We start from the raw sequence: 15,317 nt of genomic DNA, 5'->3' as shown, positions 1-15,317 counted from the left end.
TACGCAAAAGGAGGAGAGGAAACAACCCTCAGGGCTAACACAGGGCCAGAACTAGTCTGTGTCCCAACAGCGAGAGTGGGAAACGTCATAATCCACGGGCATCAGATAGTTTTTAAAAGGTAGTTCCTCAATAGTGGAGCAAAATTACACTAGAGTAAAGCCTGACTAACAGAGCTTAGAATAGGATCTGAAAAGAATCCAGCTATTTCCATGTAACTTAATCTGAAATAGATTAAAACCGTTTTTCTTCATGGATAACATCATGATCATCTACATAGAAAATCCTATGTAATCTACAACCAAAAAAGCCAGAGGAACTAATAAGTGAGTTTAGCAAGTTTTCAAGACACAACATTAATATATAAAAATCAATTGTACTTAAGAGCTAAAACTATAAAATTCTTAGAAAAAAAAGGACAAAATCTTCACAACATTAGATTTGACAATGATCTCTTGGATATGACAATTAAGGCACATGCAACAAAAGATAAAATAGACAAATTGTACTTCATAAAAATATATAACTTTTGTGCATCAAATGACAGTATCAACAGAGTGAAAAGGCAACTCACAGAGTGGGAGGAATATTTGCAAATCATAAATCTGATAAGGGCTTGATATCCAGAATACGTAGGGAAGTCCTAAAACTCAACAACCAAAAAACAAGCAACCCAATTCAAAAATCAGCAAAGGACTTAAATAGACATTTCTCCAAAGAAGATACACAAATGAGCACATGAGAAGATGCTCAACATCACTAATTACTGGGGAAATGCAAATCAAAACCACAACATGGTACCACTGCACACCCACTGGGGTGGCTACTATCAGAACACACATGCACACACACACACTTAAAGTGTTGATGAAGATGTCAAAATTTGGAACTCTTCTGCACTGTTGGTGGGAAAGTAAAATGGTGCAGCCTCTGTGGAAACAGTATGTAGGTTCCCCAAAAAGTTACAAATAGAATTAACATATGGTCCAGAAATTCTACTTCTGAATATATACCCAAAACAACTGAAATCAGTGTCTTGAAGAGATATTTATACATCCATGTTCACAGCACCATTAGTCACAATAGCTAAACCTTGGAAGAAACCCAAATGTCCATCACAGATGAATGGATAAACAAATGTGGTCTATCCATACAATGGAATAATATTCAACCTTAAAAGGGAAGGAAATTCTGACATCTGCTACAACCTGAATGAACTTTGAGGATGTCATGCTAAGTGAAATAAGCCAGTCACAAAAGGACAAATATTGTATGAAATCACTTATATGAGGTACTTAGAGCTGTCTAAATCATAGGGACATAAAATGGAATGAAGGCTGCCAGGAGCTGTTGGGAGGGAGGAATGGGAGTTATTGTTTAATGGTAACTGAGGTTCAGTTTTACAAGATAAAAACAGCTATGGAGATGGAGGCAGGTGATGGTTGTGCAACAGTGTGAACGTACTGATATTACTGAACTGTCTACTGAGAAGTGGGCAAGATGGGAAATTTTGTTATGTATATTTTACCACAATAAAAAATTGGAAAAAAATCAACTGTATTTCTGTATACTAGAAATGAAACTTCAAAAATTAAAACTTAATAAACAATACCACTACAGTAGAATAAAAAATATGAAACACTTAGAGATACATCTAATAAAATATATACAAGTCTTGCACCCTGAAAAAAGCATCCTGAAACAAATTAAAGAAGACCTAAATAAATGAAGAGATATACTGTGTTCGTAGATTGGAAGATTCAATATAGTTAAGCTATCAATCCTCCCTGAATTCATCTATAGATTCAATATAATCTCAACCAGAATCCTTGCAGGCTCTTTTTTTTTTGAGAAACTGACAAGCAGTTTCTAAAATTCATGTGAAATTGCAAAGATCTAGAAAAGCCAAAACAACCTCGAAAAAGAAAAATGAAGGACTTACATTACCCGACTTCAAAAATCACTCCACAGCTACGTAATCAAGACAGTGTGGTTTTGGCATCAAGATAGGCTAGCAGATCAATGAGTCAGAGTGCAGGGTCCAAAAAGAGACCCACACATATATAGTCAATTGAATTCTGACAAAGGTAAAAGGGCAGTTCAGTCTGGTAAGGATTATCTTTTTAACAAATGGCATTGTAGCAAATGGATATTCATATGGGGAAGAAAGGAAAGAAAAAACTAGTCGAGGTTTAATTCAAAATGTGTCATAGGTCTAAGCATGAACTTAAAACTGTAAAATTCCTAGACTATAGCAAAGAGTTTATATGTTTCCTTGGGCTGGGCAAAGATTTCTTAGATATGAGGTCAACACATGATCCACAAAAAAATATATAAAAAATTGATATTAGACTTCAGCAAAATTAAGAACTTATGCTTTTTTTTTTAAAATTAATTAATTAATTAATTTTTATTTTTGGCTGTGTTCGGTCTTCATTTCTGTGCGAGGGCTTTCTCTAGTTGCGGCAAGCGGGGGCCACTCTTCATCGCGGTGCGCGGGCCTTTCACTGTCGTGGCCTCTCTTGTTGCGGAGCACAGGCTCCAGACGCGCAGGCTCAGTAGTTGTGGCTCACGGGACTAGGTGCTCCGCGGCATGTGAGATCTTCCCAGACCAAGGCTCGAACCCGTGTCCCCTGCATTGGCAGGCAGACTCTCAACCACTGCGCCACCAGGGAAGCCCAGAACTTATGCTTTTTTGAAAGATACTGGTAAGATGGCAAATAAGCACATGATAATATGTTAAACATCAATAGCCATTATGGAAATGAAAATGAAACAATAATGAGATATCACTGTATGCACATTAAAATGTCAGGCTGTGGAGCAGTTAGGACCCTCATAAATTTCTGCTGGGAATATAAAATGGTACAATCACCTTGGGAAACATTCTGCAGTTTCTTAAAAAGTTAAACATATACCTACTCTATGACCCAAGGTATTCACCCAAAATAAATTAAAGCATATATTTAAAACAAAGACTTGTACATGAATGTTAATAGTATCTTTATTTGAAATAGACAAAAACTAAACCACCAAAGCCCCTGAATGGGGTAATGAATAAGCACATTGTAGTATATCCTTCCAATAGAATATTACTCGGCAGTAAAAACAAATGAACCACTGACACACAACAAAATGGGTAAATCTCTTATAATTATTGAGTGAAAGAAGCCCATCTTCCCCGTTCCCCAAAAGAACACATGCTGTATGATTTGATCCTCTGTCCAAATTATATAAAATTCTGAAAAATGCAAGGTAATCTTTAATGAAAGAAAATAGATTTGTTTTTACCTGGGGATGGGACATTGGGTTGGGGGTGAGGACAGTGATTCCAAAAGACACAGGAAATTTGAGGGGTGATAGATATGTTTATTACTTGATCGTGGTGATGGAGTCATGGATTTATTCTTATGTCACAACCTATCAAATTGTATAATTAAAATGTGTGTGGTTTATCATAAGCTAATAATACTAAAATTTAAAATAATTAAAAAGTTAGAAAATAAATTATGTAAAACTAAACAAGGAAAATAGGAATTTAACATCCAACCTTTTTTATATATGGAATGCATATATATGTGTGTGTAGAGATGTACATATATACACACAAGTATAATCATTACATCCGTGCACATGCAGGTATAGAGCATATTTGCTGAAGGACAGTTTTGAGTGAGCAAACAGCAAGGAGCAAGGGATCTTGTGGTCACTTTTAGCCTTACCTGTTTCTAGCTACTTGACTCAATTTAATCATTCATAAAATTAGAAGCAAAGGTTAGTTGAATTCTAAAGCCACTTCTAGAACTGAATGCTGTGTCAGACTGCTTAACGCATACCCAATTTTAGAAATATCAAAGAATGACAGGCTGGCAAACCACGGGCACCTTGATGAATGGCATGTAGCTCTACTATCAGGGGATACATATACTAGCTGAGAGTGTATTTATTAGATAGTTCTAACTACACTAAAAAATTAACCTTCAATTTTAGTGGCTTAACACCATCGAATTTTATTTCTTGCTCGCACGACAGACCAACATGGGTTGTTGGTTAGGTGTCTGCTGATTCAGAGACCACCAGGCCTCTAGATTCCTTTAGTTACCTTCTCTTGACAGAGAAAGACATGAGAGATTGTTGGGGGGGGGTGGGAATTTACAAGAAGGAACTTTATATCTTTAAGTTTAATCTTGGAATTCAATTTTTGAATGATGGCTTTATAAATAATTTCATGCCCTTTATTTAAAGAGAATCATATGGGTAAGGTCTTTATTAACCAAATATTCACAGCCCCAGATTTCTAGCAGTTGACAAAAATTGTTGTGAGACATGATGCTGTCTGCGTAGAGTCAGTGTTCAGTGTTCACCATGTCTCTGTTTCTCATTTTATGTAGTAGGAACTGTGTTTGACTTTGTCACCCATTTTCTTGTATGTAGATTTCTCAGAGTAACTCTCAAGTAGCATTTTTTAAAATTGTAGTAATTTGGGGGAGTAGAAGCAGTAAGACAGGATAAGGATCAATGTCTATTCAACGAATTGTTTTGTCTATTTATTAGATATTTACTAAGCCACTACTGGGGGCCAGGCACCATTTTGGACCCTGAGAATACATCAGGGACCTGAAAAGGTAAAAATTTTCTGTCCTCATGGAGCTTACTCTCCAACTGGGAAAGATGGAAATAAGTAAAATAAATATGTAGCATTTTAAAAGTTGGTAAGTTTTGAGGTATGAAAAATAAAGCTGTAGAACAGTATAGAAAGTGCAGGGGAGGAAGTCACGTATTATTACAAGTATAAATAAGTGTAAATAATCTGACCTATTTTAAAAAGGCATATTCTAGCTGACGTGTTGAAATAAACTGTGGAGTTGAAGCAGGGAGATAAATAATTCAGACAAAAGATGATACTGGCCAGGACCAAGATGATGGCAGTAGGGTGGTGTGCAGTAGATGGATATGGGGGTGTGGTGAAGGCAGACCCCACACAATTTGCTGATAAATTGGGCTTGTGCGAGAGAAGAGTTGGGGGTGGCTGTAAGATTTTAGCCAGTGCACCTAAGTTTGGCATTTCCTTAACTAAGAAAGGAAAGACTATGGGAGAGCAGGTTCAAAGGTAAAGATCAGGAGTTTACTTCTAGATAAGTTAAGTTTCAGAAATTCTAGTGGTGATGTTGAGAACACAGCTGCATATATGAGTCCGGGTCAGGGACAGTACTGTGATGTCAATCTGAGATTCTTCAGCTTGTGGACGTGGTTGGAAACCATGGGACGGGATGGGATCATGAAGCGAGTGCGTGTAGATGGAGAGAAGCCAGATTCCACAGACTGCACCCTGGACATTCCAACACAGAGAGATCAGGAAGATGAAGCCAAGTCAGGAGAGACAGCTGAACAACTGGTAGTGGAAAGCCAAGAAATCGTGGTCCTGGGGGCCAAGCAAGGAGAGAGTGGTCGCCTATGTCCAGAGGTGCCTAAGAGGCAAACGTGGTGAGGACCAAGAACCGATCATCGCTGACGTCCTTCCAAGAGCAGCCTTGGTGGGGTGGGGTGGGGAAGGCCTGGTGTTAGTCTGTTTCAGATGAGATGGAGGGGAAGAGCACTGGAAATACTGGTATTGATAACATAAGGCATTTTGCTGCAGGGAATAGGCCAATTTCTGTTGGAGCAAGTGGAGCCTAGAGAGGGTTTTTGTCTCTTTTTATTTTAAGACTGGAGACATTACAGTATTAGGTGAGCTTCCAAAAGAAATGGATGCAGAAGCGAGGAAAGACTGAGTGGAGCAGTCATCCTGAATAGGCGGGAGGCTGGAATCTAGCGCACAAGACGAGGGACTGCCTTGGCATTAGGATCACTGCCTTAGTAACAGAAGGGAGGGCAGAGTATGCACAAAATCCTAGCAGTGGGGTCTGTGTGGTCGGAACCTCCAGATGTTCCACTGTGGTGGCTTTATTTTATTCTATCTTTTTATGTTATTTTTTAAAACAGGAACTTTGTTTGTTTGTTTTGTTTGTTTATGAGAGTGGGAATTTGAATGAGCTCAGGAAACAGGAAGATGTTGGCACCACCATAGGTACACCCGTGCTTATGACCATGACTTTCAGGGGAAACCATCACGGGTATAAGTTTTTCTCCAGCCATATTCAGATGCAATGGTGCAAATGTGGAGTGACTGGAGGGCAGGATTTAAGCAGGGGTGGTTTTCACCAAGCAGAGAAGCACTGAGAGCTAGAGTTGTGTGCAGGGAGCAATTCCAAGGACATGGCCGGGGAAGGAAGGACGGGGGTGTGGAAAGACCACAAAGCAGGAAGAGAAAGAGAGTGTGGTCTCTGGGGGCCAGCGGGTTATTGTTGCCATGGAGACAAGAGAGTGGATGAGCTGAAAAGAAGGAAGCTGCAGTCAAAAATGGGATGCTCAAAATAAAGGTTACAGAGGGGCTGTGATCATTGGTAATGACAAGGTCCATGATAGGAACTCAGAGGTGAGTGCCGGGCAGGCTGAACATACGATTTTTGAGGAGTTTCAAAAATGAGAAGCCAAATCTTTGTTAAGATTATTTCCATGTGTGTGGATATCAGTAATAATTAGGACTAGCAGTGTATTGAAGATAGTGATCAGGAACCAGAACCAAAAAATAGAGATTTGAGGTGGAACGAACCACAAGCTGTGGTGGCAGGAGGTAGACAATAGCTACACTTGGGGGTGTGTGTGTGTGTGTGTGTGTGTGTGTGTGTCTGTCTGTCTGTCTGTCTGTCTAAGGAAAGCGGGAGCTAACATAGACAATATTACAGACCAAAAAATGTGTCCTTATGAATTTGCATTCTAATTTGATTGAAAAGTTAATACACAAATAAATGTTAAATAGCCATTTTAATTTATGCATTAACAATTGTTTACCTCATGGGTTTAAGACATGAGGTCAATATATAATATGAGGAAATAATTGATGGAAACTGAGGTTGTTGAAATGTCGCAGAGGCAGCACGGTTTCTGACATGATAATCTGTTTGGGGGGTTACCATATACTTTATTAATTCATGACAAAGAAGAGGACCTAAGTCTAGTTTCAGTATACTAAACAACTGACTTCCCAGTTGTTATATTTGGGAGAAAATTTCTCATCCGCAAGAACTGGCTTGAAACCGATCTCCCCACAGAAACAAGCTCTACCAAGTTGAGAGCCAGGGATGTGCTCAGCCAGCATGTAGACGACTACAGGGACGTCAGAAATGGCATGTGTGTTGGGAAAGACAAACACATGTCCAGAAATACATTTGCTCATATTTTCACTCCTGCTTGGAGGGTCCTACCTGTCTTCATAGGAGATCTACCTATAAGATCCAGCTGAAGTCCTGTCCTCTTTGAGAAGCCTCCCTCCTGGCTGTTCTACACTCTGCTTTCTATGTGAATGCCTATGCTGTTTATTGTCTGGTTTTCTTTTGAATTTAATTGTATCACAGCTCATATTATAGAAGCAGATACTTAATATACAACATGCCAGGTCTTGCCCTAAACACTTTACAGTATTTTATTTAATTATTTAATTTGCACAATAACCTTGTTATTCTTCTTACTATTACCATTACTTCTGATTTACAGAAGAGACAATCTTTTTTTTTTTAAAGTTGATTTAGCCAGGATTGTTCATGCCCAGGTTTCCAATATGTAAGACTAATTTTTAAAACCATACAGTACAAGGAGATTGCAAAGATATAGCACGATGGAAACTTCCACACTCTAATGAGAGGAACACAAATTGGCTCAGTCATTTTACAGAACAGTTGTTTTATCCAGAATTGTCAGATTCCTTATTAACCAAGCTGTCCCACTCTTGTATGTACTCTAGAATGACTCATGTCCTTGTGCAGCTGTATAATTGTAGAAGAATGTTTATTCCAGCAAGATTAATAATAAGCAAAATGAGAAGACAACCCAACAGTATAAAAATTGTGGAGTAGATAAATAAATTATGGAATATGCCTGCAATGGAACTCTACACAGCAGTGATGATTGGACAGGCAGCAACATGGTTGATATTATAAACATACTATTGAGAGAAAGAGTCAATATGTGAGAGAATACATACAATATGATTCCATTTACCCAAAGGTGAAAAACAGGCAAAAGGCAGGAATGCTTATATATAAGCAGTAACACTAGAAGGTAAGCTAGGGTGGAGGGTCTTTCTGGGGCTCCAGTCGTACCTTGTTGGCCTAGCGATTGTTCTAGTGTCCACATCGTATGCATTGCTATGGCATTTTATTGCACAAACAAAAGGAAGTAACCAGAATTCAAGCTCAACACCTGAATATGGCACAATGCTAAACCCTCATTCAACCCCCCGTTGATTTAATTAGAGACAAATTGCTGATGATCAGTGGTTAATCACAAAGACAAAGTTGATTGTGGAATAAAAATAATTTCAGAATCTCCAATTTTTCTAGTTGAATTTTCTACCTAGTTACGGATCCCCTCGACCATATCCTCAACCAGAAATCATACAACTTAGATGGGAAAATGACAAACTAATTTGGTAAGTCAAGCTTCATTTTGGCACAAAGCTAATATTTAGAAGATATTCTTCCTTATGTTAAATGAATCACTTCCCTAAAATTTCTTCACAATGATATAAACTCTTCTAAAAGTACAGAGAAAAAATATCTGTTGAAAAATACATAAAATAAAATTTTACTTAAACATTATTTATTCTCCTGTCTCAAATTTGCTCAGGGGGAGTGTTTAGAGTATGGAATGTCGTATTGCAAAACATTGAAATCAGATTATGATTACATTCTTTTAATAGAGACAAATGAAATTTATATTTCGGCCTAACACTGTGCTATGGACTGAATTTTGTGCCCCATCAATTCATATGTTGAATCCTAACCCCCAATGTGATGGTGTTAAGAGGTGGGGCCTTTGGGAGGTGATTAGGATTAGATGAGGTCATGAGGGTGGAGCCCTCATGAATGGAATTAGTGCCCTTGTAAAAGAGACCCAAGACAGATGGTCTCTCTTTCTCCTCCATATGAAGACACAGCAAGATCACTGTCTGTAAACTGGAGTCTCAGCAGAAACCCAATGTGCCTGCACCTTGATCTTGGACTTCCCAGCCACCACAACTGCAGGAAATAAACATTTTGTTATTTAACCTGCCCCATCTATGGTATTTGTCAGCTTGAGCTAAGACACACTGAATGGCACAAGGTTAAAATGAATACACAGTTGATGTCAGGGTTAAAGTTGACTACCATGTGAAGGAATGGATCTCTGGCACACAAGTATAAACCTGAAATTGCATCATCCCAAAACAGTTATCATTGTAATTTTATTATAATTTTGTGCCGAAATTTTCAAAGTTGGACTTTTTGTTCAAGAATGGTAATACCCCAGCCCCATCAGGTGCAGATTTGCTCCTGCCAATACAGTTTGCAACACCAAATAGAGGCTCAGTTCCAACTGGCACATTACTGATATTAGGAGCCTTTTGGTGCACAGCTGAATATAATTCAGGGAAAAGATTTTCAGAAGCATTTTTTTCTAGAAGGAAATTTGTGCTGAGGATTTACTGCTTGGACAATTATAAAATGTACTTTAACTACTGAAAATAATTCAATGTCCAAAAATTTTAAATTTATTTCATAAGCTTCAAGGGATTTTCATCTTACAATGATTATTAAATACTGTCTTTAAAAGATTGATTGGAAGAATAAATTATGTTCCTCTTTTCTCTATCATTTTCATCTTTTCTTCATAATTTTTTATAAGGTATACACTTGTCCTCTTGCAATGTCTTTCCCATACTAATTTTATCATGGATGGTATAATTTTATGATTTTTACTCATTAAGAAAATCCGATGTGGCACAGTTAAATGTTTATAACTCATCCTCATCTTTATAAAATGTGAATCCTTCCCTAAAGGGGGCTTTTTGTTTTGTTTTTTAGAGAGATTAATGTCCAAATAAGTCTAATTCAATACAGTTCTTAAAGGTTATTTTGTTTTCCACTATAAATTTCAATACACCAAATACTTCTAAAGAGATTAGAATTATAATTTAACCAAATCTCTATTAACCTACTTTGTATTATTATTCTAATTTAAATATTTGATTTTAACATTATAACTCAGAAAGTTATAATGATTTGCTAACGGAATGTTCCAAAGGATTGTCCCTAATATTTACATTATTTTAATCTATTTTCCTACTCAATTAAAGTTCTTAAAATTGTACCTGTACATACAGCGAATAGTTTTCACAAGCATTATTACAAGTACATGTTTTCATGTAACAATATTAGATACATATTTATACTTCAAGTGCTGGATGCAGATTTTGTATATAAACCACATAGAAGATTTTCCCCTAGAGGTTACAACTACATTTGACAGTTAATATTCAAATATTATTTTGATTTTTTTTGAGAGAATAAGCCATAACTTCAGCATTCTATTAGTTCTATAAACATATTTTATTTATATTTGAATGTGAAATATGTCTATTTAGATGCATCTACACACACATACACATAAGGCTAACATATCTGCAATGCCTGGGCATCCATTTAGCATTGCCAGGCACAGCCATTTCAGCTCTTTGACAGTGTCTGTTCTAATGGCCATAATGTGTATCAACTAGTTGTTAAACATTTTAACAGCATCCTATAGATGCACACACACACACATGCACATACACGTACAAAAATAAGAAGTGCTTTCTAGATTTTTTTTTGAAAACTGCAAATAAAGCTTTTTGTTGGCAGCCATGTACAGAATAATTTGCCATAAAAATAAAACAGATTTTTAGCTCTTGATTTAGAATTCATTGTGTAAAATGACTCAAAATTGGGCATCCCACTCTGTGATTCTATGAAAACAAAGTAAAACAACAAAGAATGAGAAAGGGACAAAGAGGAACAAGCACGTGTTGCATCTTTTAATCTACTGTTAGATTCTGTGTTTTTTCATCATACTCCATCCAGGATGACATCATCATGCTCCATCCAGGATGACATCATCATACTCTGTCCAGGATGACATCATCATACTCCATCCAGGATGATGGCATCTTAACTCGATTTCATCTGTAAAGACCCTGGTTCCAAATAAGGCCACATTCAGTCATGGGGGCTATCCCAGTCATAGGGGCTCCACCCTCATGACCTAATTCACCTCCCAGAGGCTCCACCTCCTAACACCATCACTCTGGGGATTAGATTTCAACCTATAAATCCTGGGGAGACACAAACATTCAGTCTATAGCACAATTCAACCCACTCATCACAACAAAATCAAGCCTCATTTTATGAAATGTGGGTTACTGGATGCAAGCTTTCATTGAAACTCAGATAGATTAGAGCAAGGCAGGCAACCTATCCAAGATCAAAGGCCACCACTGGTCCGTCATGAAGCTGGATGTGGCAACCATTCTGTGGGAATCCACCATCCAAATCATCAGCAGTGTGGAGAGATTCTCCCATTCAAAGGCATGATTGTACTGGATATAGCAAGCGGACAAATGAAAGTCACCTTGTTTTGTTTTTATATTTCTACTTTAGAACTGATGAGATGAGTTATTTGTTTGGGTACTGCTGATAAGAACATGATAAATAGCCTGAAGTATTTCAATAACCTGCCATAATCTAGACGTTTATGCACAGAGAATTATGAATGAATCATTTGTGCTACCACTTAGCACGTGAAAACAGTGATAGTGCAGAATCAATTGCTCTTTGTTTGAGGACATAGTGAGGGGGGAGCACCTTTCTCAGATGAATTAATCATTGAACTCATTCAGAGGCAAGCTGTGGAGGGCTTGGAAACACTTTGTTCGAAGGAGGCTTTAAATGTCAGAGGAAAATTGTTTTAATTAACCAATTGTTCTTTAGATGCATCTCCAGTGGAAGCAGTTTTTAAATTTTCTTTTAGGCTCTCTGTTTTCCTGGCCAGATTTTGTGAAGATAACCATTCCAAACACTTTGAAAGAGAAGTCACATTTTAAGAATGGTGTTAATATTTTAGTTCAGTCATTTCCTTTCAGAAGAAAAAGATCATGTAGGGAATTAATATCTCTTAAGACAAGAACAGTTAGTTGTACTTTCAGAAGTTAACTCTATCATTTTTTGTTGGTATTTTGGCTCCAATAGCTAACTGTCTCCTTTTCTCTGTAGTCTCAGGTTAAATTCCTGAGAGAGAGAATTCAGTGCACCTTTATACCCTACAAGTTATAGGTTAGACCAACCTGGAGCTCGCTGGCCTCAGAGCAGGTGCTCATCCATAATCCCAGAACCACATATGAATGGGTCCATGTAGCAAATGTGACTGCCTTCGGGCTTCACTTTCAGTAGAACCGTGCAGGTTCCTAGGACAGGAAGAGGCCATGTCCCTGTTTGTTTTAGAAAGATATTTACAAAGATGTATTCAATACCTAAATCTCCGGGGAGGAGTATAGATTCTTGCTTATTGTGCTCATGCAACACGTACATGCACGAGGTCTGGGGATGTTGCATGTTGCGGTTAACCTGCGAAGGTGAGGGCAGGGCAGCCAAGCAAGGACGTCAGAGGTGCATGCGCTTGGGACGTGTGCTGAGACCAGGAATAGGGTCAACCCAGCCTTTTCCCCATGGTAGACTCTGATAAGAAAGAAAAAAATTTTTTCAATGCACTTAGGAGGAAAAAGTAGCAAAAGGAAAGAAAGCATTTGAAAAGGCAGTAATTGCACTTTGCCGATTACATATGAATGTAGTCTCACCACAACTGTTAAGTCCCTGCCCCGTCGTTGGAGGACACTTACATTTTGTGGAGCTGGGATATTATGACATAAGGAGACTCTGGTTCACATGGGAGAGGAGTGATCGCTGCAGTTCTCTCTGCCATGGAAATGGTACTCCACATATCTCACAGGTTCCCTGCCCGGTCAGAAAGAGAAAGGCAGAGAAAGGAAGTCTTCCTACACAGGCACAGGCTAAATGTGAAATAGGAGATGTTTAAGAAAGGTGGTCTGATCACACTGCGGGAAAGGAGGAAACAGAAGCGCACACATGGGGGTGTTCAGACCTACTGGAGGAAGAAGGGGGGGGAGTGAGGGAGCGGCAGGGCGGTCATTGCCCTGGGAGATGCGAGATGCCCCCAAAGAACTCAGGGCAGGGGAGTGATACCAAGAAACAGCGCCTTGGGATCCTGAGTGTCTCCTAGTGGCCAGGCAGCCCTCACTCCAGACTCAGGAGGGAGAGCCGGGGACTGTCCTCCGCCTGGCGTGGAGGCTGGTCCTTCCGTGCGCGGAATCCCTGTTTCCTTTCTCTTTTCTGCTCTTCACAGTCCCACTGTCCCTTTGACATCGGTGATTTCTCCTCACTACCCTTTGCTGGTTGCCGGAGTTTAGGATCAGCTGCACTGGCCGTGAAATTGAGTATTGGGAGGCGGGGAGGGACAGGAGAAAATCCTGCTCTGTGTTTACAAGGAAAGAACTCCCAGTGTACCCATGGCATAAATAAAACCATAATCCTTCCTAATTCCGAAAATTTTATACCGTTTCCATTTCTAAAAGGGATTGATTTAGTTTACAAGTTATAATACAATGCAAAATAGTTAAACATGTAGTTTGGAGGCTTTAAAGAGCTGAGGAATCATCTAAATGCAGCTAAAGGATAAGACTATTACCTGTGATGAGAGAATATTAAACACGACGATTGCACCTTTAATTTTATTTGAAGATTTTTGGCAGCTTAGAAAAAAAAGGAATATGTCCAATCCACAAGTTTTCTTTTCTAACAAGAGAAGATGCCATCATTATTTGCAGAGAGTCTTGCCCTCTTCTGGAATTAAACTTAAGCAGGAAGTGATGACATGTATTCAAGAACACTGTCACAGACTTACTGCGGGCAGAACTCAAAGGTGACGCCTGGGCCGTCATCCACACAGCTCCACACTCAGCAGCCGCCCACGCTTCCCTTCGACCGTATTTACAAAATAACCCACATAATTAATGTGCCAACATCAACATCTCAAAGCCCTTCATTTCCTTGTAGTCATAAACATAGCACCTGTGAGACGATAGTGTTTATTAACAGGTATTCAAAGTGGAGGTGTCACAATAAATTAGTGGTAATGATTCAACACAGAACTGAGTTTACAGTCACATGTGTTTTGAATGGGAGACATTTGAATGGCTCCCTTACTATGTGCAATGGATCCCAGGAGCAGGACCATCACAGAAGCAGACCACAGGCTTTTGGCAGAGTTATCAGAGGTACTTGTACAACTCCACTTTTTTTTTTTTTTTACTATGTTAACAGAAGATAATTGTTCCGTGTTTAGTTGCTCCCACCAAAGCAATGGTAATTGTTTAGATGTCATATGTTTACTAAAAAGTTCTTACTTACCACCAAGAAGTGGGCTGGGGGAGAAGAAAATGTGGAAAATGGAATGGGATTGGTAAAGGCTCACGATGTTGTATTTTCTCCTTTTAATCCTGATTAGAAGGAGAAAATGGTGGAACAGAAAGGATTCTCTGGATTTTCAGGAAATGTGTGTTTATTCTGAGGCTGTAATTTGAGAAGTCGAGCATATTCTGTTACCCCTGGGGCCACTTCCACAGGCTTCCCTGATACTAGAGAACTGATGCTGGGAGAAGGTCCATGTGCTTTGTGTACCTGCAGTGGTAGAAGGACTTCCTAGTTTCTAAACCTTCATGGTGGTGAATGCTACTTTCTTGTGGAGAGTCTTTCCCTGGTTAACACGCTTTGGGGTGAGCATCAGTTTCCCTACTAGACAATACAGCCGACCCTAGAATCCCCAGCATCAACCCAATACTGGCCGAGCCTCAGGGCTGGAGCCGCTGACCAGCCCAGGCAGCGTGAATGGCCACGTTCAGTCCGCTGGGTCTGGGCCACGGGCAGAACCCAGTCATTAGAAACCCTTATTCCCTTGGTGCAGCGGGGTCAAGGGCAGAGTTCTCACAAGCTATTTATACTGCGGCAGGAATTCTCTGCTCTCAACATTACCAAGGTTTACATAAATGGTCATTAGGAAAAAGTGACTGCACTGAAGAAAAGTACATTCTGTACTTAGAAGTGTTTTGCACATATTCCAAAACGGTTGAGAGGAAGGCGGATGGGAGGGGGGAGATTCTCACATTTTTGGAAAATCTCACATACATACGGCTTTCATTAACGTTTAAAAAAAAACCCTCACTATAATTAATACTGCAAAGTTGTACACATCTCACATACTACACTGAAGCCTGCACACCCAACTGTGAGAATCTGAAAATGTAAGTTTCACAGGAAGAAATTCCACCTATCTGGGGTCTTAAAGGAAGGATTAT

General features: G+C 39.1%; 1 long non-coding RNA gene across 1 annotated transcript in view; it reads left to right on the top strand.

Moving 5' to 3' along the window:
• LOC309655273 overlaps positions 1-15,317 on the top strand; it is a 204,756-nt gene that overhangs the window by 67,909 nt on the left and 121,530 nt on the right. The gene's annotated exons all lie outside the window — the stretch shown is intronic.

This window comes from Balaenoptera physalus, assembly GCF_965194825.1.
Source record: "Balaenoptera physalus genome assembly, chromosome: 2".
NCBI lineage: Eukaryota > Metazoa > Chordata > Mammalia > Artiodactyla > Balaenopteridae > Balaenoptera > Balaenoptera physalus.
Note: the sequence above shows the minus strand (reverse complement) of the source record. Positions and strands in the feature narration are given on the sequence as shown.